At 42.9% G+C, this 20231-nt stretch overlaps 1 protein-coding gene across 1 annotated transcript in view; it reads left to right on the top strand.

The window, feature by feature from the left end:
* The window catches only part of LOC308335713 (adhesion G protein-coupled receptor L3), a 276097-nt gene that overhangs the window by 14977 nt on the left and 240889 nt on the right, over positions 1-20231 (top strand). Inside the window, exon 2 of the mRNA XM_080792874.1 lies at positions 16362-16458. The gene's annotated coding sequence lies outside the window, so the exon portion shown is untranslated. The remainder of the gene's footprint in view (positions 1-16361; positions 16459-20231) is intronic.

Genomic DNA, 20231 nt, shown 5'->3' with positions numbered 1-20231 from the left:
TGTTGTGCTCAATAACATGGTCTTCCACATAATCAGCATTCAATGTGAGATACTTGGTGGTATACTTGGTGGTCTCAGGAGAAGTCTTTTGGCCTATAAGCACTGAGCTGATGACATTGAACAGCCCCCCTCCAGCTGGGCGTGGGTAATTTACATTGGAAAGTCAGTTGAAGCCAGTTTTAATTGTACTGGCAGATAAAATTGAGCAGGAGCGGAGTCGAATTGATTTTTCTCAGCCGCGGCATCTGTGATGGCATCGGAGGGAGAGATGGAAGACAATTTGTAACCTCCTCTGTGGCTGTGCTGCATGCAAACAGAGCGCATCCATCCTGTCCCCTCTTCTTTTTCAAAAAACATCGACTGAACATTTGGATCACTTGGATCCAATCTTCGAATTCTGTCGATTGCTTTAGGAATGCAGGAGCGTCTGAGCACTGCCACATTTGCACTTTATCTTATTTGAGACAACCCTGATTTTCATGCTATACCTTTTGTTTATTTGTTGTAGGGCTAATGATCCATAACACTGAGCAGTGTGTGTGTTTCTCAGATGCAGCTGAAAGTGCTGAACAGTGTCCACCCCTGATGTTCTTGGTGAACGGTCTGTAAGTGTGTACAGACTGTTACGTGTACAACGTATGTGAAAACGGAAACATATACCTCCTATTCTTTTTAGCTGCTCATGTTGTCTTTGTCTGTCGTGTTTACAAAGCCAATTACAAAGCCAATTATAACCACGCCTACCATACATACATAACACTTTCGGTCCAGCCGACCACAGTATAATTATGTCACCGTCAACAGCATATAGCCTGTTGTAGCAAAATAATAGTATTTTATAATAATGTCGGATTTCTTTAAAGGTTTATTTGTTGTTTTAGTATTTAATTTCAATATTTTATAGAGGGGCTGATGGTAAGTTCGTAGAGGTCGGCAGTACTTGCTCGCTCTGTGTGCAGTTCTAGTTTTAATTTGCAGTCGTCTTCTCTGTTTGATGAAGTGGCAGCCATCCTTTGTCTTGTTGATGATGGTGCAGCGGCTTGTCTGCAGGTTTCCTTCAGGCTTGATGCCTATTTCAGTCTCTCTGTCCAGTGATCTATCTATTGTACCAAAATGTCACCCCGGGGTGGGTGTTGGGATAGTGACTGTCTCTCTGATTGACCCCCTCCCGGTCCCTACAGGATCACAAGCTCACTCGACCGATTCAGACGTCTTAAGAAAGAGAAGTGCACATTGTCTCTGTGGAAAGAGTTGCCAGTGGCTTTGTGTTTTGCTGTAGCTTTCAGAGGATGCTTCATGCGGTTTCCTTAAGAAGTTCTCTTGACCCATCTTTTTTCGCACAGTCGCATCGGGCAGATGTGACGATTCCTCATGCATTAAGAAACCCCACTCCAGCAGCCATCTGTCAGATGATGTCTGTCACCGCATGCCGGCAGTTTGTTTTCTTAGAGCTGTGTACATTTGTAATGGAACGCAAAATGCACTGAACAAATCTCCACGACCCTTGCGCGGCTGCGCCTCATTCCCCAAATCTCATTCTCGACTTCTAGCTGTGACCCAAGTAACTGAAACCAGAAAACATGTCTGCTGTGGCCGCCCACATGCCGTTTGAGTTCTGTTTCTTTCTATTCAGTATCCTGCTATACTGTTACCCTCATGAAACGGCAAGAATGAATTATGCCACCCACTTGCAATTGACCCGATCTGATGCGGTGCCTAACAAAACAACCATTACATTAATAACTGTTGAAAAATAAAAATAAGCAAAGGGGTCAAAGGGATCACATTAACCATTCTAAAATGACAGCCATGTTTCCCCAAGCCGACTGACGATTTAAAAAGCTAGCACGTACGATGACAAGAACTGATTGGAAGGCACGAGCAGGAAAAGGGTGAGGGCAAGCACACTGCTTCAAACAGCTGGGTCACCATTAGCATGCAGCTCGCCTCACCTGTCGAGGAACTCTGATAAGTAGTGTACAGTATTTGTTAAAATGTCATTTTTGTGTGGACACGCCCACCAGTTCAATATGGGATAGGCGTCATAAGGCGTCATGTGGCATGGAGTTAAGCAGGGCCTGACATTAAGGCTTGTCCTGTTGTCCGGAACAACCAATAAATCTTTCCGGTGCATTCAAATTTTACTTTGTCCGTTGAACAAGTGACTCACAAGTCACGAGTTACTCTTGGTTTCACTTTTGCTGTGACGCTGTCCCCCATTCCGTTTCAGGTTGTGCTATTCTATGGCTTGTTTCTTTACTTTCAATGGAAAGAACTGTCACATTTATTTATTTTAAATGGGTACTGGCCATCATCACAAGTATATTTATTTTTGCTAAACGAGTGATCTGTCTTATGGCTCGATGATTACATGAAACATTTAAAACATGTAGACGGCCCCTGTCTATTGAGAAAGTATGCATGCTGATCGATGGACTTGTGTTATCGCCCTCCGTCCTATTAAATAATTACGCCCAGGACGGAGATTAATCAAAAGATGGAACATTACTCGTTTCATAACAGAGCAGTGTTCTCTAAGCCTGATATACAACATCCTCTATTAATGAAAAAAATAGGATACACCACCTCCTACTGTTTTGTCTCTACGAGAGTGAACTCCATTGTAGTTATTGTCTATAGAGGGACTCTAGTTCTTTGGGCAACCAGGTTTCGGTCTGTACAAATCTGCTATAAGGTCTCCAGTATTATACACTAAAGAGGCTATAGCTCAGGAGACTGAAATGTCAATGTCATGCATGTACAGTACCTGTAATCAAAACGGGTAATTTCATTAGAGCCAAGGGATTCAACCACAACCTATCTTTTGTCCGAAAGTGATATTGTAATTACTTGTTCATGAACGAGAAAGGGAAGCCTGCGACGTGATCCAGACTGGACTTGCTTCGTGGTCTCGCATTTTTGGTGGATAATATAACACGGCACTTAAATGAGCTTAATGCTAATATGCAAGGCCACACTATGACAGCATTGGTGTCTTTCACATAATTAGGTCGGCAGGAGATGGAGCTCTCTTTGCAGTCGGTGCATGCAGGTCGCTCATAAGAATAATTTCAACATAGACGGGTACATGGACACTGGGGTTTCAGAATAATTTCAACATAGACAGGTACATGGACAGGGTTTCAGAATAATTTCAACATAAACAGGTACATGGACAGGGTTTCAGAATAATTTCAACATAGACGGGTACATGGACAGGGTTTCAGAATAATTTCAGCATAGACAGGTACATGGACAGGGTTTCAGAATAATTTCAGCATAGACAGGTACATGGACAGGGTTTCAGAATCATTTCAACATAGACAGGTACATGGACAGGGTTTCAGAATCATTTCAACATAGACAGGTACATGGACAGGGTTTCAGAATAATTTCCAATACTTCCTTCAACTGAAGAAGGTATTCTCATTGTATATTGCTCAAAATTGGTCCACTTGCATTAAGGTCAGAATTTTGCCCAGTCCAGCCCCTGGCCTAAAATGGCTTTGACACCCCTGCTCTAGTGCCACCCTTGGCCAAAGGGTCCTTTTGTGCAGTATGTAGGGAGTAGCACAGCCTCTAGGGACATTTAGCCTTGTTTTCTTTCTTATCCATTCAGCAGAGCACTTATTGCAGATGACCTGATGAGAAATGGGCCCTTATCTTCCGCTGCCCACAAGAAGAATTGAACACATCGTTTCTCATCCCACAATGCACCGCTGCAACCAGTCCACTGCAACATCTTATCACATCAACCACTACCCCGGAATAATGCAATGTAGGTTTTCAGCAGCAGAGAGATGCCTATCATTCTTTGCCTGAGCTTTCATTCCCCTGAGGCCTACATGTTTAATATGGGCATACCAATGTGATTTACTGGACAGATAGCCTTGGGATCCAGGGGTCACACCGCTAGTGTCATCCGCAGTGTATGGCTTGTGAATGACTTGTGTATGGTTTTAAAAATGGGCTGATACAGTGTTGTGTTGCTTTAGATGTTATATGGTAGTAGGGAACTTTAGAGGAAAGCTGACTGAAAAGGCAGTGACTGATAAAGGTTTAGCCGTTCAGCAGTTAGATTGTGGTGCCGTCTGTTTGGGCAAAGGCCATGACGGCCACAGAGTTTTGGGGAATGAAGGCATCTGTTCTCTATTATTGCCCCCTCTTTATTTATTCGCACAACTCCAAATTCCACTGGTTTTTGATTTTCAATTCATCTTTGAACCCTTTCTGGCACACACAGGGCTTATTGCTCTGTTGCACACCGCAACAATAACAACAATGTTCTGTTTTTCAAGATTATTTTCCAATTTTCAGCAAGTCCTTCTTTCACGTTTGCAGAGGATAATAATTATTTCTGTTGCTTATCCTTTGAGCGAAGGAGTGGACTTGTTCCTCCTGCATTATTATCGAACACAGGCCCCCTGCGGAGGAGAAAAGGACTCTAATCCCATCCTGTCTATATTCATTCCAAATTCAATTACTTCTTTTAGTAGCAGCAGAGACTCATAGTAATGCTATATTGCTCTCCGATGCATGCGGCTGCCCATAGATTTATGCTGAAGCTGAAGGATGGCTGTCCAATTTTCTGCCTGGATAGCTGTGCTGGTGGCATTGTCTGTGTTTTAAAAGCCTTTGTCAGACGTGTGCAGACGTATGGAGCATGTAGCTGTGTAATTCTTCCAGACAGTGACCATCTCTGACACATCTTACCATTAACTTGTGTATTGCGGTGATCTCTCTCTCTGTGTGTGTGTGTGTGTGTGTGTGTGTGTGTGTGTGTGTGTGTGTGTGTGTGTGTGTGTGTGTGTGTGTGTGTGTGTGTGTGTGTGTGTGTGTGTGTGTGTGTGTGTGTGTGTGTGTGTGTGTGTGTGAGTCTTTGTAACTCTGCTTGATCACATGTGTCTGTGTGTACCCAAGTTCTCAAATTACCTTCTTAGAAACAAGCATGTTTATTTTCTCACCCCATTGGTTATTAATTTCAGTGGTAGTAAAAATGTAATCACCTGACAGGTCACCACCACCTTCGTCCTCGCAAATGGGAAATGAATACCAAATGGGAAATTTGTCAAGGCAATTACATCTGCCACTGTCTATATATATTGACAAAGGAGTTTAGCACTTTAGGATTGAACTCAATGTAGGCATTTTAGGAAGCTAAATTTAGGGTTTAATAATGGAATGCCTTCTATAATTTTCTCCAATGGTGTTTTTTCTTCCCTTTTTGCATGGGTTCATTTAGATTTTGATGGATGGCTGTGACAAAAATGGCCCGTGCCAGTGTTACTGATGGCTAAAATGCAAAATCAAACAAACAGACAAACAGATTATCAAGTAATGTGTATCCATGCAATGCATTTATCAATATGTCTAACTAATAGTTTAGCTGATTTGTCCTAATAATGTTATTGGTTGGTATCACTATTTATTTGTGCTCATATCAAGTATCATGTATATCAAGCCATGTCACATTCATTTGTATACCAGTTATTCTGTGTTACAGTCTCAAAGAGCTTTAAAGGCAAACAACTCCACCTCTTCTTAGACCAGTGGTTCTCCAACCTTTTAATTTCAAGGACCCAAATTACTCTGAAAAGTACAAGTAGAACCAAATGGACCCGTAGTCCCGTATGGGTCCACTTGTACAACTAGGTACAACGAGTTACAGAACTATATTTGGAACTCTCTCAAGGCCTGGACCCTTAAGATATCCACTGTCTTGACCCTCAAGACAGTGGTGAGGAAAACGTCCAAGTAAAAAAGAAAGCCTTTGACGGGGGAAAAGTAAAGTTAAAAAACCCCCGGGACGGGTCGGGCAAAACCTGCCTATCGTCAGTCGTGACACAAGAGAACCTACATTCATCATCCAGTGTTATGATGGCTGACCAACATGAGGTCACACACCCCATTACCAGGTTGATGCGAGGTACAGTGGTGGCCTTCTTTGTAGTAGCAGTGAAAGATTGACATGCCCCCAAATAGCCGCCGCCTCGTTACAGGGGTCCTGGGATATCTCTGCCATCTCCCTCTCAGCCTGAATGGGTGCATTGTGTGCAACTGCCCCGCTTGAGATCGACGGCTCTGTTAGGTCCTCCACATCCGCACACACTTATAAACACACACACACACACACACACACACACACACACACACACACCTGTCAAGCCATGTCCATGACACCTTAGGACCTGAGACACTCCAGAAGCCCCTTTGCTACAAACATATTGAGCATGCACGCACGCATGCACGTATACACACACACACACACACACACACACACACACACACACACACACACACACCTAAACATGCAAAACTGCATATACATACATGCACATACAATGATGCATGCACAAATAAACATAACTCTCTGTAGACATTCACAGAGGCTATACAGGCACATAGATACATAAACACACACACATGGGAACATAATTAATGTGGCGCGCGCACACACACACTCACACACACACACACACACACACACACACACACACACACACAGAGAGAGAGGCTTGGGTTTATTGGAAACACACCTCGCTCCTTTCACCTAATGTCAAGGTTGTATGCAATGTTGAGGAACTTGAGGTCGCTTTCAGAATGCAGAAGGGGTCACGTTCCATATTGTGAGGGGCAGGAGGTTAAAGTTAGATGGAGGACAAGTGGGCGGCAGTGGCTCAGGAGGTAGAGCAGCCGCTTGGGAACCAAAAGGTTCCCAGTTCGATCCCAGGGTTAGTGTCGAAGTGTCCTTGAGCAAGACTTTGGAGTCTGAACCCATAATTGCTCCCGTCGTGCAGGTTGGTGTCTTGTATGGTTTCCTCCACCATCGGTGTATGAATGTGTATGTGAATGTAATGCTAATCTATGGGAAGCGCTTTGGATTAAAAAAAAGAAAAAAGCTATATAATTGCACCATTTACCAAATTCAGAAGTAAACTACTTGTATGTACTGTAATTCAATCCCCATTTTTGATCAGTTGCATATTTTCAGTTTTATTTCATTTGAGTGCAAAACTACTCGGGTCAATGTCAATTTATTTCTATTTAGGAGTACAAACCTTTTCTATTTAGGATTAGTACACAACTGTGAGATTTTAATCTGAAGAACAAAGGGCAAAAAGTAAACAAAACCTTTACTAGTTGTAGTGCTTATTGTTCATTGTCTCTAGAGTGTATCAATCGTTGACAGAATTACAGACTCTCAATAACCCATTGCTAGCCTGGGATCAATACCATTTTTGGGTTTCTGATCCGGTAGGGAGCGGAAATAACTTTACATGTTGTAGTCACTGGTTGTAGTCATTAGGGTGCTGGAACCCGGCATCACCCCAAATAATTCCCCATGATCAAGGACATCATAACTTTAGGGCCTAAAACCCTTGATGGGGCGTAGTTTAGCTTATAGGAACAATTTGTTTCATAATATGCATCTTTTATTTCAACTTGTAGCAACTTGTAACAACTTGTAGCAACAAAGTTTAATGACTTTGTTTTTTTTATTTATTTAGTCTGTGACACATCTAGGGGCCACAATCTGCATTCAAAGATGTTCCTAGAAGCTTTGTCATTGGTCGAAAAAAACAAAACGAAATCAAAATGACTAACCAATCAGGAAGTAGACAGGCAAATCGACCAATGACAAAGCTTCTAGGAAAATCTTTGAATTCAGATTGTGGCCTCTAGATGTGTCACAGAGACTTTTCTTTGGGAACGTTTTACCCATTGCTGGCTGTATGAATACAATAAATAAATAAAAAGGTCATTAACATTTTGACATATTATTGCTTATAGCAGCTTTATAGGCGGATTGGGGGAACTAAAACAAAGTGGCGCCGACAAACCAGAACCACCAACCCGGTGGTTGCTCGTTCCACCCGTTAGCAAAAATATATATTATTATTATCAGTAGGTGTGGCCTAGACCTGATCACACGGGCCAGTTTGTAACGAATACCAGGCTTTCCTCCGCTGTGGAAGGTCTGATGACGCGAGGTTAATTGCTATAGGTAATCCTACTGTCTTGCACAGCACTCATTTCAAGCTCCTCCTCCTCCTCCCATAACCGCCCAAATGTGTGTCCTTGGCTTTGGCCCATACAAGAGCAGCTCCCTAAGTGATGTTATCATCAAAAACAAATGCTAAACAGCTGATTGTACATGCACACAAACTCGTGAAGGGCCCAAAGTGTCAAGTCCCACTAGTGTCACCCATACAATTTTACCCTCTATTGACTTTTATGTTCCACGGCAAGGTTGGTATTAATATCATAATGATACGCCCCCCCCCCCCCCACACACACACACACACACACACACACACACACACACACACACACACACACACACACACACACACTGGCCCCAGCAGAGGGGAACGTTGCTGTGGGTCATGCGTGAGGTTTATAATGATTGTAGCCATTTTTCCAAAATCATTTATATCTGGTGCACATGCTCTGGCTTGGGGCCTCATGCAGGTACATAGGACTGTTTCTCACATGTGGAAATTAAATTACAACGCGTAGGCATTGTGTACTGAAAGGTGGAATATTACTTGCACACATATATTATTTCATAATATATGTGTGTAAGTTTGGGACCCAAGAGGCTCTTCCTAGAAATGTAGTGGAGTCTAAAAAGTACAACATTCTTATTTGAAATGTAGCAGCAGAGTGAAAGTCTTGTGCTTGCTGAAAAATAAATCTCAGAAAATGTACTTACTGCCAGTGTCGACCACTGCATGGTAGTCCTTGCATCTTTTGTACTGCAGAAAAATGGTGTGTAGTTTGATATTCCTGTTTCTATCTCACACACACACACACACACACACGCACGCGCAATCCTCAAACGCATACAGTAAGCTCTTACACACTCATGCATGTCACACTGTACTGTAACGGCTGAAGACATGGGACAGCTTTGCCTGAATGCTTTATCGATCATCCATATCATAAGAACCCGCAGGGGAGTGGAGTTTGTGTTCTCTGCGTCAGCAGCACCTCCCCCTCCCCACCCTGCCAGTGCTGGCACTGCTAGCCCACACATAATGCAGTTGTGTGTGCGCACACACACACACACACATGCACCCATGCACGTGCACGCACGCACGCACACTTACTTGCCCGCACAGTTGGTGATCCACAGACTCATAGCTCAAGGATCATCCATTCGCTAATAAGGCCAATTAAGGCCCAGGCACGAGAAGACCTCCAGAGGAAGGATTCTGCTGTTTGGGGAAGTCCACCCGTTAGCAACTACTCTCATTGATATGCAGAGAGAGATGGGGAGAGAGAGAGAGAGAGAGATGAGGCTATGTGAGGAAGCGATACGATACGGACAGTGATAGAGGAGTTGCTGAAAGAGAGAAAAATAATCTGTAACACAAGCGTTGTAGATATTGTAGATAGCATGGGGGCAGAGCATCAGAGCCTCGTGGATGGAGGGCCATGCACGTAAATATCCTAATCTGCCTGCAGTTCTCTAAGCCTGTGGTTGCCAGCAACAGCAACCTCAGTCAATTGTTATCAGCTTGCCTGAATTTAATTTGACCCTTGGGGGTCTGGACGTGGTCCATGCATTATGAATGCCATCCTTGTCTATTGACTCCTCTTGGTATGCTTGTCCTGCGCCAGCCTAGGAATCACTACAGCAATCTCTTGATTCTCGCTGAGAATGACCTGTATGATGTTATTTATTACCTTATTGCATGCGTTCATATCTATTGTGCATTGGCTTATTGGTCTCTTTTGCTGCTTGTAGTGCCTGTGTTAAGTGAAGAAACCTTTCTTCGTTCTTTTTTATGTTTGTACAAGTTGTATGGGCGAAATAATCATGAATAATAAGTCATTTACATGATTATATCTATTTTGAGGGAAACTTTCATTTATTTTTTCAATGAAAAGGTGAAAATAGAGCTCACAGGTGAGCTTTCAGATAACCTATTTTTGCAAGCTCTCAGATATCCTGTTTTTGCGTGTTGCCGTTGTATGACAAACTGCAAATTTTGCACAAATTTATTTAGTCTATCATGCAAAAACAAATGGAGGTTTTTACATCGATCTGATGATTGTATACATACTGTATATCTCAAGATGATTTCATTAACAAAAACTTAATCGATAGAATAATTGCTTAGAAAATAATCGATAGTTTCAACCCTATTCCACTCAGAATTAAATGGGTTTTGCTGTGTAGGTGCAGTACAGTTTGTCTCATTCCAAGATACTGACAACATCTTTACTGTACGCTATCAGTTAATTACCTCTTTTACCAGAAACTCGATAATAGTCAACACATTGCTTGTACTATGGATGAATGAGCAGACACCAATGGCAAAAAAACCCTAAAAAAAACTGTATGTGCCATATATCTGTACACTTGGAGTATGCACTTCAGGGTGGCTCCATTCACTGGAAAAGGATGCCACCCTTTTGAATGCATTCTCCAATGTCTATTAACCATATCTCTGCAGCCTCTGGCCTCGGCGAACACTAGCCTGACTCGTCGATTAAAGTGTCACAACCAGTAGGTCAGGTTAATTTAGAGCCCTCGTCCACTGATTAAGGCTTTTGTTGGCAGTGATCGTGGCTACTGTAATGTGGGTGTTGGGGTCAGCACTGGCCACAAAAGCTTAGTTACTCTCACATACGGCTCCCCTCTCTCTCTCTCTCTCTCTCTCTCTCTCTCTCTCTCTCTCTCTCTCTTTCTCCCTCATTCTTTCTCAGCACATTTTCCACTTGGCTGATAAAACGAGCCAGTCTTTGATGAGCTATAGGGCGGCGACTGCATGCGCTCCGCCTTGATGTATGCTTCTGTAGAGCCACACCACGGCCTGTCGGCTTGCGTTAGACATGCAAGTGTGGGTTCACTGTTTTATTGTGTTCCGTCTCTAGTCTAAGTAATCTCTACTCTTTTTTTTTTTAACATATCGATGGGCAACGATGAGCTTATATGGGGCTGCTGGGGCACCTGTGTTAGATATGAGGACTGTCATCCTAATGGTGCACACTAGCCCATTCTGGGCAGGAACCTCTTTTGGTGTTAGCATTATGTTATGCTTTAGCTATTGAAAAATAGCAGATCTACAAGCTCATAGCGCGCCACCGAGTGGCGCGCTATGAGCTTGTAGGTCTGCCATTTTTGAAAAATCGAAGAACGACTGACATAGAAATATAGCTTTTTCAGAAAACTGTCAGGATGTAGAAGACATTTTTAGAATCTTATCTCAGGTAAAAATGGGCTAGAGATGCGCAGATTGCGGTTTTAGCCGTGCTTGCTGCAGGTGGGCCCAGTTTGGGTGGATTTGGGTCAATCAAATATAATTGTTAATTAATATTGGAGATAAACCGCAGGTGAAATTATGCTGTAAATTAATGACATCTATCTATAGGCCTATTATAGCTTTTAAAACGCACAAAATGTCGGCGGTTGTGCGTTAGTGGTATTTTAATATTATCTTATCATACATCACATTCAATCACAGCCAATCAGATCTTCATATTCCGTGCTACATAAACAGTAGCTGTGCGTAGGAGGGGCTGGCGCCCAACAAAAAGTCCAGTTGCGCATCTCCGGTGCACACACTCAATATCAGCATGGTATATGTACAGTATATATTCCTCTATGTATCAATATTAGAGGTGCAACAGTTATCAAACTAATTCATTTAATTGATTATACAATAATCTTTTATTTAAATAAAATGTATCATAGAAAATAAGTTATCCACAAAAATTCTCTTATCCAATTAATCAAATTAACAGTTTCCTCATAGATTGCTCTTAGAGAATAGTAAAACACATCTCTGTTTCTGAACGACAAAGGAGATCACTCTCCTCTCATTAATGAATGAACTGTGGAAAGGAGAGACACCCGCACACCGCCACTTGCTTGGTTCAGAGCATTTATTTAAGAAGCAACGTTTCGGTCTTGCGACCTTCCTCAGGCTTTAGGAAGGTCGCAAGGTCCTTTCCACATTGTATATGCCTCGTCATCATCGCACCTGCTCGAAATTACCTACCAGGTGTGCGGAAGTCATCTCTCTATTATTAATGAATGAACTGACAGCGAGGAGTTGTCTTACACCAACAGTCACAGTGTAATGCTGTCACCTACATGTATGTATAGTATGCCAGCTGTAACAGTCAGTGCAAGGCTGTCTTGAATGTCTGTAACCGAGAGGTGTGCTTTACATTTATCCAGTTACACACCATTTGAAGAGATCTTGGAAGCCTCATTTCCCAATTTAGCTGCCAGCTCCTATTAACACCAGTGATTAAGAGAGTAGTTTATTTATTTTTAATTTGCACTAATAGTGTTTCTTTTCAACAAATGGAGCTCTGGGAGAGACTAGAAGAGAAACACACTAGGGAAGAATTCATTACACACAGTGATATATTTATACCATTTTCATAATGATATAAATCAGAATTGTCAAAGGTTTAGGAATATCAAGCCATTGCAATGTGAATGCAACATTTGGACTCTTAAATTGGCAAATGTTTAGTGTGTTAGTTTTCCTTTGGTCTCTATGAAGCTATTGCTTTGTTCCTTTTGTGCAACAGACTTTTGGAAGGAGTTGTTGCAATATGGCACGATGTGTTTCCTCCCTGAACTTCTCCAGACCTATACTAAATAACTGACAGATGTTTTGTTGGACCAGCAGATTCAGCTGAGCTAACCTGTGGCATCTGCTGAACTGGAAAAAAGCTCCAAATGTGACCGACCAGGAACAAAGACCAGCAGCTTTAGTTTTCAAAGCAAGTCCCTTAAGGAGATTGATCATAAAAAAATAAAAAGCCAAGTCATGTGTTTGTTCCTAGATTGAGAAGTTTAGCAAAATCACTGAGAACAGTCACAGGGCAGTGACTGTATAGAATTATACTTGCTGATGGAAATGGAGTGGGATTATGTGTGTGGATTGCATTGTATTGTTGAAAGCAGTCAACGGGGAAGTTTAGCATTGCTTCACTTTAATAGCAATGATTGCGTAGACTTAACATTAATTTAACTCTTCAGAGTGTAAAATGAAACCAAATGGACCTGTAATGATCCATTTGGTTTCATTTTAGACTCAAGAAACTCCATCATTTAGCTAAGGACCACCTGGAAACCCCTCAAGGACCACTGGTTGAGAAACACTGCCCTACTACAAAGTAGTGGTAGTACTAGTGACCTCGGTTATACAGGCTTAGTATACTATACAGTACAGGCACAGTAAAATCCTCTGTGTTCATTGAAGTCTGAGCGTGCCGTGTAAGAATAGACCCAAATGGGCCTTTAAGTAGTCCAGAGTTAACTACATTCAACCTGGTGTCCTCCCTATTTTGGGCATCAGCCTAAAAAAATCTACAATGTCACAACGCAATATCATTGCAGCGAGTTGTGAGCTTGTCGATTTAATTTCGACACGCAGCACACCATTGTGCGACAAAGTATAAAAGAGGGCTTAAGTTAAATCAACACTGAGGATTTTACTGTGCATGTTTGCAGACTTTCCGGGTGGTTGCAGAAGTCTTTTACCACTACTCCATTAATCTTTTTTTTGCTGTTGGGTTTATGTAATATTATACATGATGCAGTTATTGCTTGTCATGTCTGTTGACCAATTAGACATGCACACAGTACCTTACATTGTTAGCTTGCTTTTTTTTACTGACAACAACGGTAGTCCCTAGACACTAGACAGTAAATGTATATTGAGCTTCAACTATTGCTCAAGTAGAACTGTTATTGTATTTCATAGTGAATTGTGAATTTGACTCATTAAGATTCATGGCAGCCAATAGTCAGCCCGTGGACTGTCTGGGAGATATGTTGATAAGTGACAGATGACTAGTCTGCACATTGACTAGCGCTCACAGCGGGGATGCCATCATGGCACCGCCACATGATTATTGCAGAAAGTATTGGAATTGCTTTCAGTAAGATGGCTGATTCGCTGACAACAGTGGGAAACGATCGTGTCAACACTAATGACATTTCTTTGATTTCTTATGGCTTTTCTGATGACGAAAATAAATATTGAGGGGGAAAGTATTGAAACAGCAAATCGACACACATGATTGGATAGGGAGACCAGCCAACCCCGTTGGCTCCTTTTAATGACTGACCAGAATAAAAATGGAATAATCTACTGTTCTTGGGACCAATTTTATTCTACCGTAGTATTAGCCTATATATATAATCTGTCTGTTCTTATTGAGAAATATGGATTACCATGAAAACTCAAACTCATTCCTAATATGCTTCGTATTTGTACCTGACCTGTGGTTGCTCAACTGCGATCACCCTGACCCTACATAAAGAGTATCTCTGTCATAGCGACGACCGATTCAGCAGAACAACAAGCATTGTGTTGAAGAATAATCACAGTCTCTTTTCGTTTTTATTTGAATCACTGGAGAATGAATGTTGGTTTTGCTCATTAATTCAGCCGTGATTAAACTCAACCTCTTCACGCAAATGCACAATGGTAAGGTGAGCAACAAGGGGTTGATTTAGAGTGGAGTGGAGAGAGTGAGGGCAACGAGGAGTGACATGCGAGGGCAGAGTGCGAGGACGGCACACGCATGAGAGATCGACCGATATACCTAACTTATGCTCCGCCGTACGACCAGAGATGGCAGCTCCATAAGCTGGGATGCTCCGATCAGGTTTTTTGGGACCGATGCCAATCACCGATTTGTCTTTCTCATTATCGTCCGATACCGATATGTCCGAGACCGATACTGATCTTGTGAAATGTTAATTTTAATATTTCCAAAATGTCAAAACTGTTCCTGTGTGTGGGGAGGAAGGGGAGAATGTTTAGGCCTGTCACACAAATGCAAAATGATGTTATACGATATATCTGATTGACATTTATGCCACTTAAATGTGTCAAAGATTTCTCCAGATTAGATAAATTGCCGATCACATTTAAGGTAAATGCCGATTACCGATCAGAGTGAATATTGGCCGATATGGCCGATCAGTGATCGCTGGCCGATTATCGGAGCATCTCTAGCTGCTATTTCCGGTCCACGATGCTGTCATGAGACAGAGTATACAAAGACGGAAGAGAGAGAGAGACAGAGAGAGAGAGAGAGAGAGACAGAGAGAGAGGGGGAGGCAGTCATCAAAATGCTAATGCTTCATGGGATATTTACCGCAGTGTTAATGTAGTTTAAAGCAGGCTCTTTGTCCTGCACCCCATCACCAGGGCCCTGTTGAGCCCTAATAAATCAGCCATTAAAAGCTGATGTGACTGGAATAATACATACCGGTACGCAACATACCTAATCTGGGACAGTCGCTCAGCCACATTTGGAGCATTTATGAAGATGCTGCTCAATGACCCTCTAGGCCTAGCAGAGGACAGAGAGCCTAATGTGAAAAAGTGTCATTAGACATGTCACTCAACACAAGTGACAGCATGGGATGTCTAGGTCTGGTTTTATCCCGTGTATTTGCTGATCATTTTAAATAGCCCAAAATAGGTTTTGGAAAATTATTCAAGCCTGCTACTAATTTGTGGAAGAATAATAATTTCCCAAGCTACATATTCTGATAAAACATTTGTGTTATTATACCTACAGCTTGAGGTTGTCAATTGAAAATGGTATTGGAACATCCCTACATGTTGTACAATAACTTACTGTACATAAAAGATGAAAAAAAATATTTTATTTGTTTGCGTGCAATGCATAACCGAAAGATTAAGGTCGTGACCCACAGTGGCCAAAATGGCATCTCTTTTAGAGATGGGGGTGAGTTCAGTCATGCAACAGAGACTTGGAGTAGAGTCGCTCGTCTTCTTTGCCTGGTAAGGAGCCAGCTTAGGTGGTTCGGGCATCTGGTTGGGATGCCTCTCGAGCGTCTCCCCAGGGATGTCCTCGCTGCACGTCCCACTGGGAGGAGACCCTGGGGAAGACCAAGGCGCAGTTGGAGGAAAATAATTAACTCACTGGCCTTGGAATGTCCTCGAGATCTCCCAGGAGGAAGTTACTATATAATGTTGTTCTGGAGAGGGAAGTCTTGGAGCTCTCTGGTGTAGCTGTTGCCCCCGCGACCCGACTACGGATAAGCGGTTGAAGATGGATGGATGGATAGATGAATGCGTGCATGATATGTTTTAGAGTAGACCCTCCCTTGTGTAAGCCTATGGGTGAATGAAAATTGCAATGGACAGAAACGTTAAAACCGTCAACTCCATTGTCGTCTACAGAGGTATATTCACAAATGCAATGCCATTATACCATGCTGAAGTAACCATATCTGGTTCTTCTACTGATATGAAATGATTATAGTCTCATGAACCACATTTCAACAGAATTCCTCTTCTCTCTCTCTCTCTCTCTCTCTCTCTCTGCCTTTGTATTCGCAGAATAGATCGTGGTATTCTCCTCTGGAATGTGATGCGCTGGATTTGTAAGGTGCCTTGCTGAGAAAACGCCCAAGAAGCATACACATTCACCGTGAAGGTATGGCAAGTCAATCATCTTCAAAGGATGTTTTTGTACTGTAATCTTGTTTTTTTCCCCCCCGTCCTCAGAAATTGCTAGAGCCATGCGTAACCAGTGTTAAGCTCGCAGCATTGCCTTCCTCCACTAGTCAACATGTTATTACAGTGCGGTACACTGTGCACTGATCTAATACATCAACATAGAGGAAAAATACCTGACGGCAGAGACGGTCCTGTCTCATTGCATATCATGAATATGCTATGAGCAAGAGAGCCTAACATTAAACACACAATGAAATCCCCCTCACCGCATCACACACATAATACACAACACAAATCCTGTGTTGAGAGGATTCTACATATGATAATCAGACGACACTTCCCAACAATGCCTTCTTTGACCAGAAATGGCAGACCTATAACAACATGTCGCTTATTATTAGGTTTTCGACTTTTTTCTTTTTATTGATAGAGGGATAGAGGAAAGTAGGCTGACAGGAAATGGGGGAGGGTGACACGCAGTAAAGGCCGTCGGGATCGGGAGTCGAACCCGTGGCACACTGCCAGACTGGAGCCAAGGTGCTGGTTTGCTACTTTCAGTCCATTAATGCAGCATGGTACGATCATAACGTTGGTATATCGGCCCATGTCTCATGCATGTCTCATGCCATCCTCTCTCTCTTCTCTTATGCAAAACTCCCTGTGAATGTGCCGTTTCACACTTTCCGTCTCCATGTTCCCGAAAGTGGTGGCCACGTTGAACATCGACAGATGAGTTTCCCTCATTTAATGAAGCGCATTCATGCGGACCATTTGCCGTTCTTCGTGTGCACTATAGTGGCTGTTTATGAAAACGATCTATAGGGTGGTGTTCATCCTCCGACGCGGAAGCTGCGGGAGGTCGCCGGCGTTCCGTTAATTTGTGCCATCAGTGACAAGAAGGGGTCTCTTTGTTCGGTCACCATGCTCTATGCACCAAAGCATGTTTTCTTTTCCATCCCTCATGCAAATTAGGTTTTCAGTGTAATCATGCAAACGCACAGCTGGCTTCCATTTCTCTATGTCTACAGTACATATACACTAGTAACACTACATTACTCCACCCCCCAATAGTCATTCTGTCCTTTCCCTTCAAACTCTACTGTACCTCTCTCACATGCACACCCACACGCATACACACACGCACACACACACACACACACACACACCCACACACACACACACACACACACACACACACACACACTCACTCTTTGGTAGTTGCCGTGCTGGGTAAAACCGACCCCTCATCAAACTGTACTGCTCTCTCTGTGTGGCTGCATGGTCCCTCCATCTCTCTCTCTCCACCCCCTCCACTCCACTCCACTCCACTCCACTCCATCTCGGATGGAGTCGCTAGCCTCGATGCATCCCGCCGTGAGCCTGGATTCAATTCAATTAGGGAGATTGTTTGCCCTCCAGAGTCTACCAGAGAGCTCTGCAGATGACTACTGTAGGTAGTTTGCCTGCTGAGGATAACCTCCCACCCCCAATACGCACACGCGCGCAGGCACGCACACACAGTACACACACAGACACAACCGTATTTTCATTTACCCCTTTACTTCCCACATCTAAGCCCCCCATAATTCCTCTACCTCTCTCTCTGTTCTTCTACCGTCAGCACCTTAAGGGCGTGTGTGTGTGTGTGTGTGTGTGTGTGTGTGTGTGTGTGTGTGGGGCCGATGCATTGACTTTGTCTCATAACCTACAGTAGTGCAGCACATTGGGAGAGGTGAATTATTATACACTTTTATTATCCTGCAGTTAATAAATTCACCATTGTTTAGTCACCTTTTTTAGTTTTTTTATTAAGGGCACATGCTTTTTTCGGCGGCAGGTCACACTCTCTGGTTCCGCTCATACGGCAACACCTTGTATGACACTCTCCTGGCGGCCGGGTTAAAGGACTGAGACAATTTGCAATCCCAGTCAGGGATCGTATTATAAACCCGCGCAGCGTTCCCAGTTGATGTGAATTACTTGGCCCTCTCGGGCCAATCATTGTTCAGCATGTGTCGTATGAAGAAAGGACAAGGAAAGCTGCTGACTCTGGTGATCGTCGTGTTCGCTGCAAGGTGAAAATAGAAATGTGCTCTCATTTGAATAACATTGAGAGCAGTGGGTGGTACAGTAGTCGTGTGCTGTGTGCTGGCTTGTGCTTTTTCGGATTTGACGTGTAAGTCTTGCCACATACACGGAATATATAATAAAGACCTTTATCCTCCTGTTCTGCGTAGAAACATTCGAGTCTTCGAATTCGCAACCCGCTGTTTTCCTTCATGTCTCCCACTGTGTGAATGGGTACCGCTGCGACTGAGAAGTGGCACCTTGTACAATCAAAAGCTGTATCAGTGTTGAGGGATGTCAAATTAATTAATGGATGTAGATCGCTTCTGTGATAAAATGATCGTAATGGATCCTGACGTTGGAATTAAGATCTCCATTTGACGCACCTTCTCACTTGTGGGACGTGTGGTCACTTTGAATCAAGTCTGATCTATTGCAGCGAGGTGGGTTCTTTAGGGAAGGCGAGGTGAATAAGTAGGTGGAACTTTGTTGTCATTGCACAAGTGACAAGGTTAGGCAAAGGTTCCATGGGGATTCCTTGTCCACCAATTGAAGTCATGGTCATTGTTGTTGTTGAGCGACGGTCTGGAGGTTAATCTATCAATCAGAATCCCTTACTCAGTCCCTTCAGTCCTCATTCCAGCCCGGTCGGAAAGTGAAAAAAGCTTTCCTTTACACCCCTCCCAGAATGCTTTGCATACCCAACATGCGTTGCCCATAGCATCAGCAGTTCAAGGTCCGTTTGACCACAATGGCCAGTGATGACATTGGCCCTGCCAAGATCGGGTTCTGTTATGTTAGAGCTCCGTGCTTTGTTTTCACAGTCCCCCCATTCCGCCCGGCCCGCCTCCGAACGATGCAAAGCGAGTCGTTTGAATGGAGAGGGGAGAAATCCATTTCGCCGATGTCAGCAGTGTTCTTGGATTTGAATTCCGCCCAGAGGTAGTTGACTTTGCAGGTCTTTGTTGGTATTTGGGGCTAACCAAATGATAGGAAATGGAGCGATCAGGCTCCATAATATCAACCAAAAGACAGAGCCACTAATTGTATATTCTAAAAGCCATGACCACAGCACAGCACCAGTGCCAATAAATCTCTCTCCTGTACATTTGCTTGACAAAAACCAAATGTAGGCCTATTTACTTTCTGTGTAAATTGACATTGGTCATCTTGAAATGGTTAAAGGAACATTCTGGCATCAATACATGTAATTGTATATGCATAGCTTTGTACATAAACAGGCCAGTTAATGGCTTTATTTATTTATTTTTAGATTTCACTTCTGTTAACATTTTCTCCAAAGTCATTAAATCGTTACCAAACTCACCTGAATAATTGAGTCAATGTTGGGCCAAACATCATGCTGGAGTTAATAAGCCATGGACGTTTACTAACATTAGGCTAATTTAATTCGCAAATCAATCTTCTCTCCGGGGTCTATTTTCGGCTAAACGGTTCCCATCAATCTGTGCTTTAAAAATGCATTGAAATACAAATAACGCAATTTAGTTTTTAAGATAATTATTTGCATCACTTTCCAAGCTGGAAATGGCCTCGGGTCGGATTAGAACTTGGGTCAGCTGTGGAAAGGATGCCACACAAAACTATAACTTTAAAAAATATAATGTTTAGCCTGTTTTATTAACTCTTTTTTTGAGTCCATGGACATTTTTTCTCATACCA

This window comes from Protomyctophum bolini (assembly GCF_963924005.1).
Source record: "Protomyctophum bolini genome assembly, chromosome: 20".
In the NCBI taxonomy this organism is placed as follows: Eukaryota; Metazoa; Chordata; class Actinopteri; order Myctophiformes; family Myctophidae; genus Protomyctophum; species Protomyctophum bolini.
Note: the sequence above shows the minus strand (reverse complement) of the source record. Positions and strands in the feature narration are given on the sequence as shown.